Source organism: Phyllostomus hastatus, unplaced genomic scaffold (assembly GCF_019186645.2).
Source record: "Phyllostomus hastatus isolate PE091 unplaced genomic scaffold, TTU_PhHast_1.1 phas_contig_113, whole genome shotgun sequence".
In the NCBI taxonomy this organism is placed as follows: domain Eukaryota; kingdom Metazoa; phylum Chordata; class Mammalia; order Chiroptera; family Phyllostomidae; genus Phyllostomus; species Phyllostomus hastatus.
Window position 1 is genome coordinate 5605787 of NW_025333530.1, and position 22297 is coordinate 5628083.

General features: G+C 39.4%; 1 non-coding gene across 1 annotated transcript; it reads left to right on the forward strand.

The window, feature by feature from the left end:
- Nucleotides 1-2482: 2482 nt before the first annotated feature.
- On the forward strand, nucleotides 2483-2585 carry LOC123820141. Its single transcript, XR_006785900.1, has one exon. It is a non-coding gene; the product is annotated as a small nucleolar RNA U13 (small nucleolar RNA).
- The last annotated feature ends 19712 nt before the right edge of the window (nucleotides 2586-22297 follow it).

Here is a 22297-nt window from a genome sequence, read left to right on the forward strand (position 1 = left end):
TATTGAAAAACTTCTTTATGAATGTAATTTTATTCATTCAATGCTTATTGAACATTCCTCTGTGCCAGACACTACTGGTTCTCACACACATCACTATATTCTTAACCATCACTACATTTTTTTTCTGCGCATTAGTAAACCACGTGTTTTTAAAATAAGCTCTAAAATTTTGTACAAGGTCAATCTCTTATGGCTCCTAGGTCAGATCCTTTGGGGGCTTATCCCAGGTCCTTTTCTTCCATATATCTTCTGCCCCAGCCACTCAAACAGGCATTGTGACCCTCTGATGACTTAATTATGCATGTCTGCAGGTTTGTGATGCTCTTTCCTATTTTATTACTGGGGAATTCTTATTCATCATTTAAAGAGCAACTGAAATGCCACTTTTCTGACCACACACTCTGACACAATTAATTTCTCTCTCATTTATATTACAAAGCAGTATATATACACTGCTATTATAACACAGATCACATTGTATCTTTTTTCATGCCTGTGTCTCCCTTCAAGAGTCTGTGACTTCCTTCTTACTCATCTTTGTATCCTCAGCAGTCAATATATTTTCAAAGAATAAATAAATGGGGGTAATTAATAAATTTATTTCTGCAATTTAAATAAAAATTGGTTATTTATTGTTTGTTGAACCTACCATTCTTTCCTAATTAGAATTATGGCATTCTCTTATTTACATCCATTTGAGACTACTGACACTCTATATGCTTCTAAAAGATTATTATTAATAGTTCTAAGATCACAGCTAACGTCATTTCACTGGTCTCTAAAGTAACAGGTCTGGAACTCAAATTTAAATTGTTTTAGATAAGAGCACTCTGTGGCTCCTAATCCCCTCCTCTTCCCATCTTTGGCTTAAGTTTCTTTTGTACAATGTCTAAATTTCCCTTTTTAAATTGGAAAACCATCTTACTTGCAGTGAAATGAAAGGAAAGTGGGAATTCAAATCTATTAATTCAAGTATTCATTCATTCTATGTTTATTCAAGTATAATTCAAGAGGATTATAGTCTGATCAAGGCAGTAGATACAAATCCAAAAGTAACAGCAGAGTGTGACAACAGCTAAACCAAAGGTGTAGAGGTGGAGAACAAAGGAAGGACAGACTTCCAGCAGGAAAAATAAAAGGGATTTCTTGGAGGAGACAGATTAGGTTTAGGATTGTGATGGGAAAAGACTGGAAGAATAGTACTTCAGGCAAGAGTGTAGCCTTTTTGAACTGCAGTTTTAAACTACAAAAGAAATTCTATTAACAGGGATTTTTATTGATTAATTAGATGGTAGTCAAATGACATCTCAGGAAAAAATCAGATGTTCTACCAGTATTTTCTGTTTTAGTAAATAACACCTCTGTTACCATAGACAGTCAGTTGGAGTGCTGGCAGCTGGCAGCAGGGCGAGCTTGGGGCTGGCCACTTAGGAGGGGCAGGCCTCGGGATGTGGGGGCCACAAGAAGACTTCAGAGAGGATGTAGGTGCTCTGGTATCCAGGGGTGCCCTGGGGATTCCAACCAGCTCCCCAGGATGTGTGGTGCTATGTTCAGCACCCAGAGGCAGACCGAAGGTGGCAAGATATCTCCAGGCTTCCAGATGGCAGGACCTGCAGCAACCCCTTCCCACATGGTAGATAGTCAGGAAGCACCAGGGAGGGATGGTTATTACCCTGAGTGCCCAAAAGCTAAAAAGATACATGGATAGGTTCCCAGTGTGTCAAAAACAAACAAGATATTTGGGTAGGGAAAAAAAGAACTCTCCCCTCCCTATCCCAATAAAAACAACAGGCTTAAGGAGGAAGTGGAAATGGTCTTTGAGAGGGAGCCTGCCATTCTCCCAGGTCACAGCACCCAAATAAACTATTTTGCACCAGCACTTATCTCATGATGGTTTTCGTTGCAGTAGGCAGTAGAAGCTGAGTTTTGGTTTCATAACCACCCATCTGCTCTTAAAATCCCCAATCTATAGCCAGTCATGAAGTCTTGCTCATTCTAACTGCTGAATATCTCTCAAATCTGCCCATTTTTCATGAAGCCCTTTGCCACCAACCAAAGCCACCTTTTTCTCCTGAAATGTTGTTATCACTGCCCAACCAATCTCCCCACAGCTACTCCTGTGGACTCCATATCATTTCCCACACTGTAACCAGGGCTGTTTTTCATAAAAAGCAAATCATGTACTGTGTTGGTTTAAAACCTTTCCATGGCTTCCTGTCACTCTTAAAAGTAGTCCCTCTTCTATGGTTCATAAGGCCCTCTATAATCTGGCTCTCCCCTGTCTTCAATGAGCCATCCACAATGGGCCATTGTTTTTTCTTCTTTATATGTGTCTGTTCAGTTTTTGGTTCTTAAGTGAATGTAATTGTTTAAATATGGCAATTGGGAGTCAGTGAGCAGTAATAGAAAGATCCTATGATTTAGATGCAAACAAACCCTAAGTTCATTTTAAAGTTCTGTTATTTAAAATGTCTGTTACCTAATCTTTTTGTAGTTCATAAGCACAATGATTGCATAGTCACACTCTTATGTGAGATATGCCTCCCTCAACCTTGTTATAACATTGGGCCATTACCTGACTGATGTGGAAAAAAAGTGTGTGACATGCTGCCTACAAGAGACCCAGCTCAGAACAAAAGACTTACACAGACTGAAAGTGAAGGGCTGCAAAGAAAAATTCCATGCAAATGGAGAGGTAAAAAAGAAAAAGGCCAGGGTAGCAATACTTATATCTTACAAAATAGAATTCAAAACAAAGGCCATAAAAAGAGACCCAGAAAAATGCTTCATAATACTCAAGGGAAGAATCCATCAAGAAGACATAAACATTATAAATATATATGCACCCAATATAGGAGCACCCAAATACATAAGGAAAATTTTGGAGGACTTCAAGAAAGATATAGACTACAACTCACTTATACTAGGAGATTTTAATACCCTACTGTCAAAAATGGATAGATCTTCCAAACAAAATATCAACACAGATATTGTGTCATTGAATAATACCCTGGATGAAATGGACTTAACTGATTTATATAGAGCCTTTCATCCCAAAGAAGCAAAATACACATTCTTTTCAATAGCACAAGGAGCATCTTCAAAGATAGACCACATAATAGGACACAAAACAAGCCTTAACAAATTCAAGAAAATTGAAATCATATCAAGCATTTTCTCTGAACACAAGGAACTGAAACTAGAAACCAACCTCAGGGGAAAAAAAAAACTAAAAAACACTCAAACTCACAGAGATTGAATAGCATGCTATTAAACAATCAATGGGTCAAGAATGAGAACAAGGAAGAAATCAAAAAGTTTCTGAAAACAAATGAAAATGAACTCATAACAATCCAAAATTTATGGGACACAGTAAAGGCAGTCCTGAGAGGGAAGTTCATAGTGATACAGGCCTACCTAAAGAAGGTAGAAATATTTCAAACAAACAACCCAACCCTACATCTACAAGAACTGGAGGAACAACAACAAAGACAGCCCAGAGCAAGTAGAGGAAGGAAATAACCAAGATCAGAGCAGAATTAAATGACATAGAGACTAAAAGCACAATTCTAAGGATCAATGAATCCAGGAGCTGATTCTTTGAAAACAAAATCGACAAGCCTTTAAGCAGGCTCCTCAAGAAAAAAAGAGAGAGGACCCAAATAAACACAATCAGAAATGAAAGAGGAGAGATTACAGCTGATACCACAGAAATACAAAGGATTGTAAAAAATTACTATGAAGAACTTATATGCCAAGAAATTTGAAAACATAGATGAAATGGAGATATATCTAGAAAAATATAATCTTCCAAAACTGTATGAAGAAGGAGACAGCCTGAACAGACCAAAAACAGCTGACAAAATTGAAGCAGTAATCAAAAAACTCCCAGTGAACAAAAGCCCTGGACCAGATAGTTTCACAGGAGAATTTTACAAAACATTTAAGGAAAAGTTAACCCCTATCCTTCACAGAGGTTTCCAAAAAGTCCAAGAAGACAGAAGGCTCCCAAACTCTTTTTATGAAACCAGCATTATCCTAATCCCAAAACCAGATAAAGACACAACAAAGAAAACTTCAGGCCAACATCACTGATGAACATAGATGCTAAAATCCTCCACAAAATATTGACAAACCACATCCAGCAATACATTAAAAAGATCATACACCATGACCAAGTGGGATTCATTCCAGGGATGCAAGGATGGTATAATATTCCCATATCAATAAACATAATACATCACATAAACAAAAGGAAAGATAAAAATCACATGATCATATCAATAGATATGGAAAAAACACTTGATAAGGTACAGCACCCATTAATGATAAAAACACTCAGCAAAGTGGGAATAGAGGGAACATTCCTCGACATAATAAAGGCCATATATGAGAGACCAACAGCCAACATAATACTCAATAGGCAAAAACTAAAAACTTTCCCACCAAAATCAGGAAAAAGACAAGGGGGCCCACGTTCATCACTCCTATTCAACATAGTATTGGAGTCCTAGCCACAGCAGTCAAACAAGAAGAAGAAATAAAAGGCATCCAAATTGGAAAAGAGGAAGTAAAACTGTCATTGTTTACAGATGACATGGTAGTGTACATAGAAAACCCTACAGACTCAACTAAAAATTATTCAACCTAATAAGTGAATTTGCCAGAACAGCAGGATACAAAGTCAATATTCAGAAATTGATGACATTTTTTTACAACAGCAATGAAATACCAGAAACAGAAATCAGGAAAAAAATCCCATTTGCTATAGCAACAAGAAAAATGAAGTGCCTAGAAATAACCCTAACCAAGGAGGTAAAAGACCTGTACTCAGAAAACTACACAATACTGAAGAAAGAAATTAAGGAAGACACAAATCAATGAAAGCATGTACCATGTTCATGAATCGGAAGAATTAACATCATCAAAATGTCTATACTACCCAAAGCAATTTATAGATTCAATGCAATCTCTATTAAAATACCAATGACATATTTCACAGATATAGAACAAACACTTCAAAAATTTATGTGGAACACTAAACAACCCCGAATAGCTGCAGCAATTTTGAGAAAGAAGAACAAAGTAGGTGGGATCACCATAACTGACATTAAACTATATTACAAGGTCACGGTAATCACTACAGTCTGGTACTCACATAAAAACAGACATATAGATCAATGGAACTGAATAGAGAGCCCAGAAATAACCCCAAGTTATTATGGCCAATTAATACTCAACAAAGAGGGCAGAAACATAAAATGGAATAAATATAGCCTCTTCAACAAATAGTGTTGCAAGATCTGAACAGCTATATGAAAAAAAAAATGAAACTCAACCACAAACTTACACCATACACAAAAATAAATTTAAGATGGATAAAAGACTTAAATAAAAGTGATGATACCATAAAAGTCTTAGAGGAGAATAGGCAGGAAAATATCCAATAGTCCATGCAGCATTATTTTCACCAATATGTCCCCTAGAGCAAGGGACATAAAGGAAAGAATAAACAAATGGACTTCATCAAAGTAAAACGCTTCTGCATGGCTAAAGAAAACATTGGCAAGATGAAAAGGAAACCAACTGTATGGGAAAACATATTTGCCAATGATATCTCTGACAAGGGTTTGATCTCCAAAATATATAAAGAAATCACACAACTCCACACCAGGAAGACAAACAATCCATTTAAAAATGGGCAAAGGACCTGAACAGACATTTCTCCAAGGAGAACATACATAGGGCCCAAAGATATGAAAGTATACTCAGCATCACTAGGCATCAGACAGATGCAAATTAAAACCACAATGAGATACCATTTCACACCAGTAAGAATGGCCATCATAAACAAATCAACAAAGAATGAGTGCTGGCGGGGTTGTGGAGAAAAGGGAACCCTAGTGCACCATTGGTGGGAATGCAGACTGGTGCAGCCTCTGTGGAAAACAGTATGGAATTTCCTCAAGAAACTAAAAATGGAATTGCCTTTTGACCCAGCAATTCCACTGGTGGGTTTATACCCTAAGAATTCTGAAACACTAATTCAAAAGAACTGTGAATTACCCAATGAACTACCACAGTTTTCATGGCACCACAATTTACAATAGCCAAGGGCTGGAAGCAGCCTAGGTACCCATCTGTAAATGATCAAAAACTACGGTACATTTACACAATGGAATACTACCCAGCAGAGAGAAAGAAGGAGCTCCTACCCTTTGCAACAACATGAATGGAACTGGAAAGTATTATGCTAAGTGAAGTAAGCCAGTCTGTGAAAGACAAATACCATATGATCTCACCTATAAGTGGAACCTAATTAATAAAACAAACTGGCAATCAAAATGTAGCCAGAGACATTGAAATCAACAACAAACTGACAGTAACCAGAGGGGAGGGGAGAGGGAAATAATGTGGGAAAGAAGGGAAAGGGACGTAAATTAATATGAATGAGGGACTCATGGATGGAGCCAAGGGGTGGTGGGATTGAGGGTGGGAGGTGGGCGTGGGTAGGTCAGGAGAAAGTGATGGTGGGTAAATGGAAACAACTGTTTAGAACATCAATTAAAAAAGGAAAAATATAGCCCTGGCTGGCATAGCTCAGTGGATTGAGCGCAGGCTGCGAACCTAAGTGTCGCAGGTTCGATTCCCAGTCAGAGTACATGCCTGGGTTGCAGGCCTTAGCCCCAGCAACTGCACATTGATGGTTCTCTCTCTCTCTCTATCTCCCTCCCTTCCCTCTCTAAAAATAAATAAATAAAATCTTTAAAAAAATTTTTTAAGTAAAAATAATAATAAGTAATAATAAATTTTTAAAAGTGTGTGAAGTTGGACAAGTTACTTAGTCTTTATGTCTTCCTGTTTCTCACCTGTAAAATGGGAGTAATAATCATCTCTACATGTTGTGAAGATTAAATGAGGTAATGTATGTGAAGAAGAATCCTGTAAACTGTAACACACGCAAATGTTAGTTGGTAATAATACCACAGTTAATAAGAAACAGGTACCATCAGGTAAATGAATATGACATTGCTTTGGACATTAAAGACTCAGTATAAGCTAATACTTGTAAACAGCCCAATACCACATACGGAAAAAAAGTTTAATGAATTATGCGTAATATACAGTTCAAAAGCAATAAGGCAATTCAAGGCAATGGAAAAACTGAATGAAACTACTAAACATTTAAGGAGTGAACAGCAAGAAATGTTGATCATTTACTTCCAAAGAACCTGGTATTTTATTTTATTTCTTAATGTTTCCTATTTTATGACTTATTTACAATATAACACATTACTGATATTTTGTAAATATTTGCCAGTATTTTAATACTACTGTTGATGCATTCATTATATTATTATATTCCTTTAAATAAGCTATTTCAGAGTTCTGGCCAAGATTCAGGTATAGGTAGAGACCCTTTGTTTCCTTGCACAACCAAAAGGAGGATAACAACCAATCTGAAATCAATAAACAAACAAAAGTGCCAGAAAATAAAACTGCATGGAACTCCAACAACAAAGAAATTAAAGAAAAAATCAACCAGAACAACCAGACCAGTAAGGTGGTAGACCCAGCAGGCCAACTCATAAAAACCAACACAATGTGGGCAGACCTTGGGGAAAGGGCTAGCTTCAGAGCTTGGTGGGTTGCACAGGAAGGGCTGACTTAAGGGGACTCAGAGGTGGCTGTGGGCTATGGCTGGGGGTGCCACAGTAGGAAAAACTCCCAGTCTCACATGGGAGTCTGAGAGTCTGTTGAAAAGTGTGCTAGAGAGGAGCAGGCTAGCCACGCCATTCCCTCTCTGACCCTTCCCCCACAAGCAGCACCAGGAGCACAGCAAAGAGGGTTGCCCTACCTGGGTAAATACCTAAGGTCCCACCCCCTTACAACCTATCAGCTGTGCCAAGACAAGAAATATGGCCCAAATGAAAGAACAGAGCATAACCTCAGAAAGAGAGCTAAGAGATGAGAAGACTGACAACCTATCTGATAGAGAATTTAAAGCCCTGGTAATCAAAATGCTCACAGAACTGATTGAGCTTGGTTGAAAAATGAAAAAAAAAAAAAATGAAGGATACCCAAAGTGAAATAAAGCAAAATGTTCAGAGAACCAACAGTGACAGGAGGGAAACCAGGACTCAAAGCAACAATTTGGAACAAAATGAAAAAATAGACATCCATCCAGATCAAAATGAAGGAACAAGAATTGGAAAAGGTGAAGAGAGACTTACAGACCTCTGGGACAACCTGAAACTTTCCAATATCCGAATTATAGGGGCACTAGAAGGAGAAAAGGAAAACCAAGAAATTGAAAATTTATTTGAACAAATAATGAAGGAAAACTTCCCCAATCTGGTGAGGGAAATAGACTGCCAGGAAATCCAGGATGCCCAGAGAGTCCCAAAGAAGTTGGATCCAAAGAGGAACACACCAAGGCACATCATCATTAAGTTACCCAAGAATAAAGATAAGGAGAGAATCTTAAAAGCTGCAAGAGAAAAGGAAACAGTTACCTACAAAGGAGATCCCATTAGACTATCAGCTGATTTCTCAAAAGAAATCTTGCAGGCAAGAAGGGGCTGGAAAGAAGTATTCCAAGTCATGAAAAGCAAGGACCTACATCCAAGAATACCCGGGGAAGCTTTCATTTGAAATGGAAGGTCAGAGAAAGTGCTTCCCAGATAAGGTCAAGTTAAAGGAGTTCATCAAAACCAAGCCATTTCAGTGGGGTGGGGGAAGAGAGGAATGGGGAGGGAAGGTACAGGGAAGAAGAAACATAGTAGGCATGAAATAGATGGGGAGAGATAAAAAATGGTATAGGAAACACAGGACTCCAAGAACTTACATGTACAACCCTGGGACATGAAATAAGGGTGGGAATGCTGGAGGGTTGCAGGGGCAGGGCAGAGGAGGAATAAAGGAGGAAAAATTGGGTAACTGTAATAGCATAATCAATAAAAATATTTTTTAAAAATAAGCTATTTTAAAAGATGTGCTGAACTCCTATGATTTAATAATACTGATGAACCCTTTTTCTCTAAAGAACTATATCTCCCAAATTTAATAATGAACTTCAATGAGGAAAAATAAGATTTTTAATGGTAATTAATTTTATAGCTTAAAAAGAAAACAAATGCATTTCATTCATTAAGCAAAAGACAAGTGTACTTGAAAAACCTTTTCTTTGTGTGACATGAATACCAAGCAGATTGAACTGATGCAGCAGCATTTAGCTCACTGTGCTGCTTTTCCTCTTTCATATTCTTTCTGCCTTTAATTCAGGCGACAGAGGGAAGCTGAACTTGACCATTTTTCATACACATTCCCCTTGCACAAAAGACTTTTTCAACTGCAATGAAGGAGCTCCTCTACTGCCATCTAGTGCATTTATGAAAAAATTCATCAGTTTGATCAGGTGAGCTGGTTTACTTTTAGTGCAAAGACAGGAAATGGGAGGCAGGTGGGGGTGGCAGGCAGAAAGCTAAGACTTTTTTAAACAGTTTTAGAATGTGTTACATTAACTAGTAAGAGATGCTGAGTCACAGACATATTATAGGCTTATGAGCTGGATAATTCAGGGAAGTTGCAGGAAATCAGACATTGGAGAGAGTGAAACAATTAGATTCTTTAAGGTTGTGAAAAAAAGATTGTCATGATGTTCACAAAGAGCTCAGCTGAAAGCAAAGGTGAATAGATTTAATATGCAATTACACACTTGCTGATTCCATTTCTCTGGAGACAGTATATCTTTTTTAGGACCTCTCCAGTTAGCAACATTATGACATCTGCCAACAAGGAAAGCTTGCCTCTCTTTTCTCCCAGTCCAGCAGCTACTGTTAAGAGCCCCTGCCTGGACAAGGCTCATGAACCCCACTCTTTCCTGGAAGTTAGCATTTCAACAATCTTTACTAAAAATGTTTTACTATGTTGTGCACCTGAAAATAATGATATTGCATGTAGACTCTACTTGAAAAATAATTTTAATGTTTTAAAAAGTTCCTTATCACCACCATCATCAGAGATACATTTTTATAGGAGACACTGGAATATTCTATAACAACCCAATGGGACTTCAGGTTGAAGACTGATGATGGAGGTTGGGGTTGGTCGTTTTCCATTTCTTAAATTTGTCCACATAAACATTTAAAAATATAGTCTATTAAGAAACCTGAGGGTCATCTTTGATATTTTCTTCTCCCTCATGCTCCTACTGCTCATCCAACACTATATCCCACAGATGCATGTGATGAAGGGAGGACTTAGGTAAAGAATGGCTTATCTGGAGGAAGGTGGACAAGGCATGCTACACCTATCCAAAGCCCTTGTGGCCCACTATACTTAGCTCAAGCTGAGGGGAATATTTTAGGATTTTCCCTTTTTCAGATTTCTAGGCCCTTTCTGTCCAAGCCATTAGGACAGAAAAGGGAAAATCAGTTCAAGGTGAAGCCCACAGACTACCCTAACCTTTCACCAACCCAACCACTTAGTTCAGCCAAACTGTTGAGTCTCGAGGGGCAATGATGAAGATGGGCTCCTTAAGTGAGGTCTATATTGCAAGTAATCACTCAGGTAAGGAGGTCATAGGTATACACCCTATGAAAACAGAAGGAAGAACACAAATGTCAATTCACACAACAATCCCCAAACCAGTCTCTGTGCCTGTGAGACTGTCTTTTGGGAAGACATCTAATTGCAAAGTCTTTGCTGCAATGACATCTAATAGTGGCAATTTGACAGGTCCTTCATGCCTGTAAATTGAACATCTTTGGTGATATTACAAACCCAGTTTCAACTTCTAAATGAAAACAAACTTTTAAGACAGTTGGTTGCACCATTCTAATATCCAATACTGAGCATTGTGATTTTCCTTGAACCACAATTTTTCTCCCTAAGATCACCCTCATTGTCACTGAAGGGACTACATTGAGTCCAGCTTTTAATTTTGTCTGTTCATTTGCATAAACACACCAAGAACAGACTAGATTATCTATGATCTTTAACTCTGCTTTGCTGGAACTCACACAGGGAACCTTTAGATTGACTCCTCAGTCTGCCCCTCGGGGCACAGAAACAGAGCCACACATCCGCCATCTGGCTTCCCCTGTACCAGTTGTTTCACTTAGATCCTTGAGGCTTCCATTGTGTCTGTAGGTTCCTTTTTTAGCCATCTTTCAGGAAAGCAACCTTCATTCCTTCCCTGGAAAGACCTCCATGAACCTCACAACCAACCAAGGTATGAGGCTCTTTCCCATGGGTTTTTGCTAGCTTCACAAGTCAATCCCAGTTCCTCAGGGCTTTCTGGTGACAACCAGAACCCAGGCATGCCTTCTTCAGGAGCAACATTCCAATCAAAATATTGGTTAACAAAACTATCATTTAATGATTGGTCTTATTGGATTTATGCAAAGAAACCTTATGTCATCACTCACTCCTTCAGAATGCCAAATTCTGGAGGGATCAGATAGGGAGAAAAATAAAAAGCATGAAAGAAAATCCTTTTCCTTCTGATACCCACCAAGATTGCATCTCCATGTCTTATACCTTCCATTACTAATACCACATAATTTCTTTCCAAAACTTTCACATTTCCATTTATCTTTACAGCTTCCCACAAGCCTTCTGCAACATTCACAAACCTACTATAGTCTTTTTTACCCATCCAGATTTAACCACAATTCACTTTTAATCCCTGTTCCTTTCCCACACTGGGAAGGACTATACTTAAGCTCAATATCTGGCAGCTAAAAGTCCCTAGCACTATAGGCATCTTCCACTAAAAGTCCCTGGGTTTGCAGGGACATAATGCAGCTTTCTGAGGCTTCGACCTTGCAAACACCCTATAAATCAGAAGGTCACACTTGGGCCCCAGTTCATGATCTTCAGAACCAGAGCCCTCCCTATCAGAACCAGTTGCACAGAGAACCTGAGTGGTGCAGTGCCCACACAGCAGCAACACACAGCCCATAATCTGAAGAGAATACTTAGCCCACTAGGTTGCCTAGTTCCAAAATGGTGGAACTCTCATGTGACCCATCATTCAAGATGGCAGCGCCCATGCACACTGGGCCATCCAAGATGGCAACGCACATGCATGACCTGTCCTCCATGGTGGGTCACTCACATGGCTCACCCTCCATTTTACCCAAAATGGCAGCAAACCCACATGGCATGGTGTCCAATCCCCAACATATATGTGGGCTCAGCTTACAGAGCCTAGGGGTTCTGGGTACGCAGCTGGTCTGCATGTTTATAGGCCTCCTCCTAGATCTGCTGTTTCTCATCTGGGGAACAGCAAGTGGTCAGAATTATGTACAAATCCCTCCATTGCTACAGAACAAACAAGGGGGGCCTGGGACGATATACTATTATTGAAAAAAAGCTCCCAGGTCCATCATGTCCGCCACCCATGGAAAGACGTCTCTCAATGCCAGAGATTCGTGAAAAGGAAAGGAAATGTTTATTTAATGCTATACTAACTTAAAGTAGTGACCTAATGTCTTTATCAAAATCCCAAAGTCCCTTAAAAGACCCACAAACAGACACAGTCCTTCCTTTCTTCCCCCTTTGCCCAGTCCAGAGTACCGTATCTCAGGAAAGGAAATAGAAGTCCATGGCTCAGGCAGTCCTCTGGTTCTTAGTACTCCATCTCGACTGGGAGACCTCCCTGGGTTCCTGGCACTCTCAGCTGAGTCGCCGGGATCTCTGCTAAAACCAGGTGGTGGTTCCCCTTCTAAAGCTGCGGGGGTCCCCACTCTAGCAAAGGCACATGGTCCTCTCTCACAGGGCCACGGGAGTCCCCACTCTGCCAAAACTGCATGCTTCTCCCTTTCAGGGCTGCAGGAGTCTCCATTCTGCTAAAGCTGTGTGGTTCTCTCTCTCAGGGCTGTGATCCTCTCTGCACTTCCACAGCCACATGGTTCTCTCCCTCAAGGGCTGCTGCATCTCAGTTTAAATCCCCGCGGCCAATCTTCCTCTGCAGCCTCATTTCCTACTCCTCCCACACTCAGCTTCACATGCCAGAACTCATACCCTTCCAGCTTTACTGAGCTGCCATCATGAGTCTGGGCAGGTGTGGCCCCACGTCCTGGAGCCAATCTTCTCCAAGCTCCCACGCAGGCGCTGTAGCTCAGGGGACCTGCCCCCAGTCATATCTTGGTGGGGAAGTTACTTCCATTCCCTTGGCTCTGAGCAAGGCCACAGCTATTTAATATATCTAAGCGATCAGCCAGAGGCTATAGATATGTTAAATGACCACGCCAGAGGGTAGCTGCAAGGCCGTTGCTATGCTAAACAGCTCTCAATGGCCCTGCTCCATTTGTCCCTTCCCCCAACCCACACTTGGGGAGTGGGAGTGAGGACATCCAAAAATCCCCTGGACACCTTGAGTTCTGGACCCCATTTTAAATGCTCATTTGGGGTCCCCCCTCTTGGCTGCACCCTGTAACACCATGACATACTAAAGGCTAAAGTAAGAGCCTGGAAATTACTAGTGAAACATGAAGGGTCCTCTGAAAAACTCCCTAACCTGTCTTTACATTGTTGTAAATCAGTTACAGAGAAGGGCACTTGTACCATTTAGTGCCTTCGGTGCCTGCTACCTCCCTCAAGAGTAGGGGTGGTAGGGGGATAAGAAGCGCCATTCCTAGTATGTCCTGCGGGACTGAGTTTTTCCTTAGCTGGTGGCTTTAGGTTGTCCATAGCATAAGGTGCTGGACAGGTCACTCCCTCTGAGGTGGGGGCAGACACTCCAGAACTCTGGGATTCCCTTAATCTTCCTTGGGAGAGAGGCCAGGAACTAAGGAAAATATCTTCTAATTGACCAACACTTGGGCATTGGCAGAACCATATCTCTCCATCCCCTAATTCATATTGGGGCCAAACAGTGTTACAAAGGAAAACTAATTTCTTCCTTTTTAAATTTTTTGGGTCAAATTTATCACAATTGCTAAGACTGCAACCCAATGGTGATTTGGAAGGGATGAAAGGTGTGGTTCGCATCTTGACTGCAGTGATCCTAAAGAGTAGGAAAAAAAAAACCGCAAAGATACTCCTTTTCAGTCTAGAGGCATCCCTCTTTGCTTGCCTCAGGAGCTTTCCTTGTGGGCCACAGGGCATTCCCTGGGATCCTGCCAACCTACCAGGCATCTCTGACAAAAGAAATCCTAGTGAGTGTTTGCCGACAGAAATCTAAAAGACTTGAGAGGATTGCCACTCTACTTCCATTTCTTTTTCTTTGTTTAATTCAGAGGTTTTGAGTTCCCTGGATACCATTTGCAGAAATCATGGTCCTACTGAGTGTCTAGGCAGCAAAGGACTATTGGGAAGGAACCAGTCCAGCATTTTTTAGCAATTGCCTACAATCCTGACAACCCCAGACTCACTGCTCTACCCTTGTGGCCCGGGTACATTTCCATTCATGTATTCTCCATCTGCGGAGACCCTCATTTTCCTGTAGACTTTCAGGTCTGGGACAAAGGAAGTGTCTTACTAGAAAAATAGTTTCTGGCCCCGTAAACTATCAAGAGGGGCACCAAGATGATCTCATTATAAAATGACTCTTTTCCAAATCACAAAGACCTTCAATTATTCTATCTAATTTTCCAGAGCTTTAAGAAATTGTACCTGAGTCTGAAATTTCCCCAGAAGGAACCTCAAGAGGAGTCTAACGCACCCCCTTTCATACTGGAAGTGAATCTCATAGAGAAATGACAGACCAAGAGGGTAAATTAAAATACCCCTATAGGGGCAAGAAAACCACCTTAGAATTACAAATTCAATTAATTAGGTAAGAGTGGCTCCACATGGCCATTCTAGTAACAAATGACCAGCAGGTACCTGTTAAGCAGTTCTGGGCAATGTTGCTACTTACAATGATAGTATATACATGCCAAAGATGGGAGTAACCCATCCCTGCAACTACGCTTAGTAATGGGACTATTAGTGACCCCAAGGTAAGTATTCTTGGTACAAAGACAGCAGGAACCCTTTGTACACAAAAGGCAAGTGGGGTACAAGTGAAGGTATAAATGCCAAAATTCAGTCGGGAGGACAAGCATAAAAGACTATCTGTGGGCCTGATGAGAAGCTGCAAAGGAAGTCATAGCACAGGCGAGGCAGTGACTGATATCCTGTATGGAAGGTCCAGCTATGCCTATTGACGGAGTGGCTATGGGATGGGACAGTGTCTTGTGGTTTTCACAGTGTGCCTGACCGTTGTGCGAACATTTTCTTGGCAGGAAATGTACCTGGCAGAGGCTAAAGCTAACCCTGTTCCACATCCAGGTTATCCTAAGGTGCCTTCAAATGGTGGGTGCTCTTGTGGCTTTTAACTGCCTGACCCATGCCCTCAATTTAGCAGCTGACCTTCCATCAGGGAACATCAGACTCACCGAAACAGAATAGATGGCAACGGAAAGGGGCATCCTGGGTGTCAGAGCAGCAAAGGAGCTTACCACTCCAGCATCTTCTCCTGGCTGGCTCACCAGAAACTGTCACAGGTGGGCACAGGTAACCAAGTTCTTGGTGATCAGGGCAAAGAATTCAATCAAACACCCAGAGTTTATAGCAGAGAACATGGGGGCAGGTCAATGTCAAGCAGAGATTTACCTCATGGGCTGGAGCGACTCTATTTTCATAGGGCAGATCCTTCCTGGCTAGTTTTGAAGGGCTTTTACTGCATATATGCAAGTAGTTGTATTACTCTAAAGCTACAGTGCATGTGGTTTCCCATGATTTTCCCTGATTGGCCGCAAGGGAAGGGGGTCCCACAATGTTACCGAATTGACCCCTCCTTCTCCTGGGGTCCCCCTGTACTAGATTCACTTTGCCCCTCACCAGAGAATTACAGCTCTCCATGTTAGAGATTGATGAAAAGGAAAGGAATTATTTATTCAGGTTATACAGACTTAAGAGTAATGACTTAATGTTTTCATCAAAATCCCTTAAAACACCCACAAACACACACCATCCTTCCTTTCCTCCTTTGCCCAGTCTAGGGTATTGTATCTCAGGAAAAGAAATAGAATTCCGTGGCTCAGGAAGCCCCTGGTTCTTCCCAGTAATCTGTGCTCAGCTAGGAGGCCTCCCTTAGTTCCCAGCACCATCAGCTGTGTTGTTGGGATCTCTAGTTCTTATTCCAAAACCACATAGCACCTTCTGATGGCCTACCAGCAAGAGTTCTTTCACCCCTTTCCTTCCTATAGCGTCTCCTCTGCATTCTTCTGAACTGCTAAGAGAGAGCTCTGCATCACTGCTACATCTTGCTTTCCAGCTTCCTAAACTGTGTCAAAGGGAGATCCAAAGCCATGTGGCGGTTTCCTGTTAAAGCTGTGTGGTGATTCTTGTCATGGTTGCCACACCTGGGTTTAAATCCCAGCGCTAATCTTCCTCTGCAGTCCCATTTCCTACTCCTGCCACAATTGGCTACACTTGCCAGCACTCCTACATTTTCCAGCTTTCCTGGGCTGCCATAATAAGTCTGGGCAGGCATGGCCCTGTGGTATGGAGCCAATCATCTCCAGGCTCTCACACAGGCTCTGTAACCAGGGGGAGTTGTCTCCCAATTACATCTTGGGTGGAAGTCACTCCCTTCTCCCAAGCTCAAAGCATGGCCACAGCTATTTAACATATCTATGAAACCAGTTAAAGGTTCTAGATATGTTAAATGACCGTTCTAGATGTTATCTGCAAAACATTGCTATGCAAAACAACTCAATGGCCTTGCTCCATGCATCCCATCCCCCAGCTCAAACTTATGGGGGTGTGGACATCCCATATTTTTAATATTTCCTGGACACCCTGAGTTCTGGACGCCATTATAAGTCCTCCTTTTGGGGGCCCCCTGGCTGCACCCTCTTACACACATACACATGCATATATGTAAATCCAAACAATCTGTAAACATTGTGGATTCCAGCTTCTGAAACCTTCTCAGATCCATCCACTTACCTCTGTTATAACTGACATCACACAAGTACAATCATCATTTACCCAACTACCATCTACCCACTTCTGATATTCACCTGGCAACTAGAATAATCTTTTTTAAATAAATAAATTCAATAATGTTGTAGTTCTGCTTGATACTCTTCAATGGCTTTCTTTTGATTCTAAAATAAATTCCAGACATTTTGATGTGGGCTTAAAATCCCTGCATGGTCTGGCCTCTGCCCAGCATCCCACACTGATCTCTTACCAGTCTTGTCCTTCCGGTCCTGTATCAGAAACATCGATCTCCTCTCATTTTCCCCAAAGGATCAAGCTTCTTTTCACCCCAGAGCCTTTGAACATGCTGTTGCCTATGCTTATTCTTTGTTCTCCTGCACCTTGCTCTTCTTTATTGTTATACTTGTTATAAATCATTTGTGTAATTCATTATTTAATATCTATCTTTAAGCCCAAATTTTCTATTCTATGAAGTCAGGTACCGAGTCTGTCTAATTCATTTTTATACCAGGCCAAAATAGGCAATTAATAAAAAATTATTGAATGAATTAGTGAATTAATTTTTCCTCCTATGATTTCTGGTTGTTTCACATTTGCTCCCTGATTGACCAAAAGCTCCTCAAAGACAGTCATCAAATTTTTAATGAGACCTTATGCTGGAGACAGTTGCAGAGCTGATTCAGACATGATCTTAAACCTAGTAGAGAGAGAACATGGAAAACATGGAAACACATGCCATACAACATTCGAAATGTTATAATGTGAAAATGAACACAATTCTTTTTGGAAACACAGAGGAGAAAGGGGTTAACTCAGTGTGGTTGAATCTAGGGAGACATATCAGAGAAGACAAAATTGAAGTTGAAGTTTTACAGGACATCTAAGGGTTCACAAGTAACTAGTGGGAGGGTGATCAAGACAGCAAGGTCAGAAAAGTGAAAAAGATGTGATGGTTTTAATGTAAGGAAAGGAAGGGGTTGTTATCTATTTCTTGACCATAACCTCTGTCACAGTTATGAATGTGTTCAGTAAACATTGAATTAACATTTCTGATGTGATTTTTGAAGAACAATGAGAAATGTGGAAATAGCAATATATATTGTATCTTGCTTGGTAAAGTCAAAATATGCCCTTAAATAGATGAGCTTTCTTCTATTTTCAATATTCAGCAATCTTGGAACAATTATATGTGATACTACCTCAAGGAAACACCAATAAAAATGTCATTTCTGGGAATCCCCACATGTTTGGTCAAACCAGTTTGCATTTGAAAGTTCTCTAAAAAAGGGTTCTGAGATCCAACTAAAGGTTTACTCACAAAGTTAAACTTAAGCTTTGCCTTAAAGAACACTAATCTCTAGAAATATCTTCAGATTGAGACTACAGAATTTCCTGTGTTTCTGGCCTGAGAGAATGATAGGGTGACATTCTCTTAACTCAATGCTGACACTTCTAAACAAGTCTTCAATTACTCTCCTTTGAAAATCAAGACATGTACCTTTACAACACCTTCTATTGATCCTTGGCATGCTTTCATCCAAGAATAATAAATACCAGGTTTCTCTGCTTTATGTTTTTTTTTCCTATATCAAAACATAAAATAGAGATGTAACCAATTAATTACCACTTCAGAAAAATCTTGTCTCACCCTTAAATCTCTTTGTTGCTTAGCCTTAAGTTTTAGGAAGCAAATAAATCCCTCACTGTTCCCTCAATTTTTAGAGAATTGAAAAAGTTAACAAAGGGTGTCAAGTTATTTACATTTCAAAAAGAAGAGAAATGATGGGAGGGAGGTGGGGAGGACTGGGTGGGTGGGCTGGGATGGGAGTAAAAGATAGAAAATTGTACTTGAACAATAATTAAAATAAAATTGAAAAAAGAAGAGAAATGTTTAATAGTACTTATAAATTCTCAATTGTCTAAATAAAATACAACAAAAATTATTGAATTTCTGCTTGTGAAAAAAATGAAAGAAGGGAACAAAATGTATTTATACAAAGGTTGTCTCTCCAGGAACAGGTGAGAATCAGGAGCAAGTAACAATAGAAGTTTGATGCTTTGCTTATGTCATGATTTTAAGTAGACAGTAATTGAAAGTCTCAATTATGGGCATCTGAGGTAAATACTTTCTACTGTTTCATATTAAGACTTGTCATTTTTTGTATGGTTTTGGTTTGTGCTTCAAGGTTTCCTGCTAATATTGCTACTTTATTATAGACTAGTACATTAATGTTTCATTTACATCTATGTTCAAGACATATTTCTGTGCTTAAGAACCCTTGGGTAGGATTCATCATTCCTGCTTTGATACTGAAGCACAGAGCCTTTCAACAGAAATATGTCCCTTCTACATCATTGCAAGAATGTCAAAGAAGAGCTGGGGAAGGCTGGACCCCTTTAGGACTGACAGAACAGCTTAGAATGAAGTCACATTGAATGTCACAATCAGGGGCTCTAGGCCCTGCTCCACCCCAGCTGGCTGTGGGGCTGGGAACAATCCCCTCGAGGAATGGAGGCTGGACCTAGAAGGAGAGAGAAGATGGTCCCAAGGCTCCTTTTCACCTCAAACTACCAGGCAATGCTTCCCATAGTTAGGCTAGAAAACACTTTTATATTCAAGGTCTATCTTTCAGCTGAAACTCATGGCAAAAGTGAAGAAACACTTTAATGATTTAAGGAGCTATTCAGTTGTCATAAAAAAGTAATTTTGTTTCTTCCAGACCTCCAGATTGTTATGAAGACTTTTCTGCTGAGTCTTATTTTAAAAAAGCATTATGCACATCCAGACTAATATAGCCATAAGGAATTGAAGAAATTTTAATATCTGCTGATGTAAATGAGACTAAACTTTCTATATTTAAAATTGTCAGATGACTTTCAAATGGGTAACATTAAATCACTGTCAGAAATGTTCAATATTTTCTCATCTATATACAATGGTTTCTCAGTAGAGGAAAGCTGCAATCTAGTTTCTTAGGTTAAATGGCCATTTTCCACTTTTTCACCAAGCTTGCTACCAAGCTTGTCACAAATGCAAGAGAATAAAATTAAATAATTTCTTGTTTATGTGTCTGAGTGTGTGAGAGAGAGAGTGTGTGTGTGTGTGAGCGAGAGAGAGAGAGAGAGAACAGAAAGGTAAAAAAATATTCTGAAAGGCACATTTTAAAAATAAAAATTTTCTCAAAAACTATATTAATTTTCTTTAAATGACACATATATGGATGATATTGAACTGAGGAGCCCAAAACAAATAATCTTTTGCTCAAAATCTTTCCAATTACATTGCATTTTTAGTGTATTTATAATATAACAGTTAGAAATCCAAATGTCAGGATTGATGGTTTTTCCATCCAACAAGACAAAAAGTGAGAAATACATAATCCAGTTTTAGTCCTCTTAGGCCAAACATATATATGTAAAATGTTTGTGTACACACACATGCATATATACATATCAATTGGGGGATTATGATGGGATCAGAACCTTTCTTATTTCTTTTCAGAATATAATGTTCTGTGAAAAATATGCACAGGACTTGGGGGAGGGAGTTGCACCAGTGGCTGCACCAGTCTGCATCCCATAGCATTTCTTAAAGAACGGTAGAGATAATCTGTAAAACAAACCAGTTACTGTTTAGTCTCCTATATTTTTTATTACTATTCTTTTCTCCAACAGATTTAAGCACTGTTCTTCATATATATTAAGTCTAAATATTTCTTGATAGAAGGTTTTCTAAAAGTAATAAATAGCCAAGTTTAATTAATAATAACTATTTTAACTAAATAAATAGGAATCTATTTAGATCCTAAATAAATTAGAAGGAAGAGAGGAAAGAAGGAAGGAAGGAAGGAAGGAAGGAAGGAAGGAAGGAAGGAAGGAAGGAAGGAAGGAAGGAAGGAAGGAAGGAAGGAAAGGGGGAGCGAGAGAGGGAAGGAAGGAAATAGAAAGAAAAATATCTTAATTTAATTTGGGAAAAATAAACCAGGGTAGCTTCTCTGTTCATAGGTTCAGAAAAGAGACTAGAAATAAGGAAAATGAGTGTTTATTGAATATCTATCATGTGTTAGATACTCTGCTAGTTTGCTGGGATTTTTAAATTTTAATCTATAGCTATGTCTATCTTCTATCTGATGTAAGGGTACCTCAAAAAACTAGACATCAAAGCAAATAAAAAATAATTCTGTAAGTTAATATCAGAGCCTATAGAAGTCTTACCACTTAACATGGCTGAGAACCCAAAGTCATATACAGTTTCCTAGAATATTTGATCCCAAAGTAAACTTTCTTTTTTGAGTTTTATTTTTCAATTACAGTTGACATTTAATTTTATTTTATATTAGTTTCATGTGTACAGCATAGTGGTTAGACAATTATGTAATTTATGAAGTGATCCCCTTAATAACTCAAGAACTCAAGTACCCACCTGGCACCATACATAGTTATTACAGTATCATTTACTATATTTCCTATGCCATATTTTTATATCCCTATGATTATTTTGTGACTCCCAATTTGTACTTCTTAATTCCTTTATCTTTCCATCCATCGCCCCAACCCCTGTAAAATATGGCAATCACTAGTTTGTTTCCTGCATCTATGAGTCCATTTCTATTTTGTTTGTTCATTTATTTTTATTTTTTTATAATTTCACACATATGTGACATCATACACTCTTTGTCTTTCTCTGTCTGACTAATTTCACTTAGCATAATATCCTCTAGGTCCATCCCCATTGTCACAAATAGAAATATTTTCTTTTTGTGGCCAAGTAATATTCTATTGTATATATGTATTATGTCTTCTTTCTATTGATGGGCACTTAGGTTGCTTTCATATCTTGGCTTATTTAAATAATGCTGCAATGAACATAGGGGTGCATATATCTTTTCCAATTAGTATTTGGGGTTTCTTCAGATATGTACACTGAAGTGGAATTGCTGGGTCATAAGGCAATTCTCTTTTTAATTATTTGAGGAACCTCCATACTCCTTTCCACAGTGGCTGCACCAGTGCATCCCCGCCAAAAGTGCACAAGAATTCCTTTTTCTCCACATCCTCACCAACAACTTGTTGTTTGTTGATTTATTGATAGATAGTTATTTTGACAGGTGTGTGAGGTGACATCTCCTTGGGGTTTTAATTTGCATTTCTCTGATGATTAGTGACATTGAGCATCTTTTTTTCATGTCTATTGCCCATCTGTATGTCTTCTTTAGAAAAGTGTCTATTCAGGTCCTTTGCCCATTTTTTAATTGGGTTATTTTTTGGACACTAAAATAAAGTTTAAATGAGTGTTAAGCATTAATTAATTATATAATTCAGCTTTGAGGATAAATAATACTGAGTACAG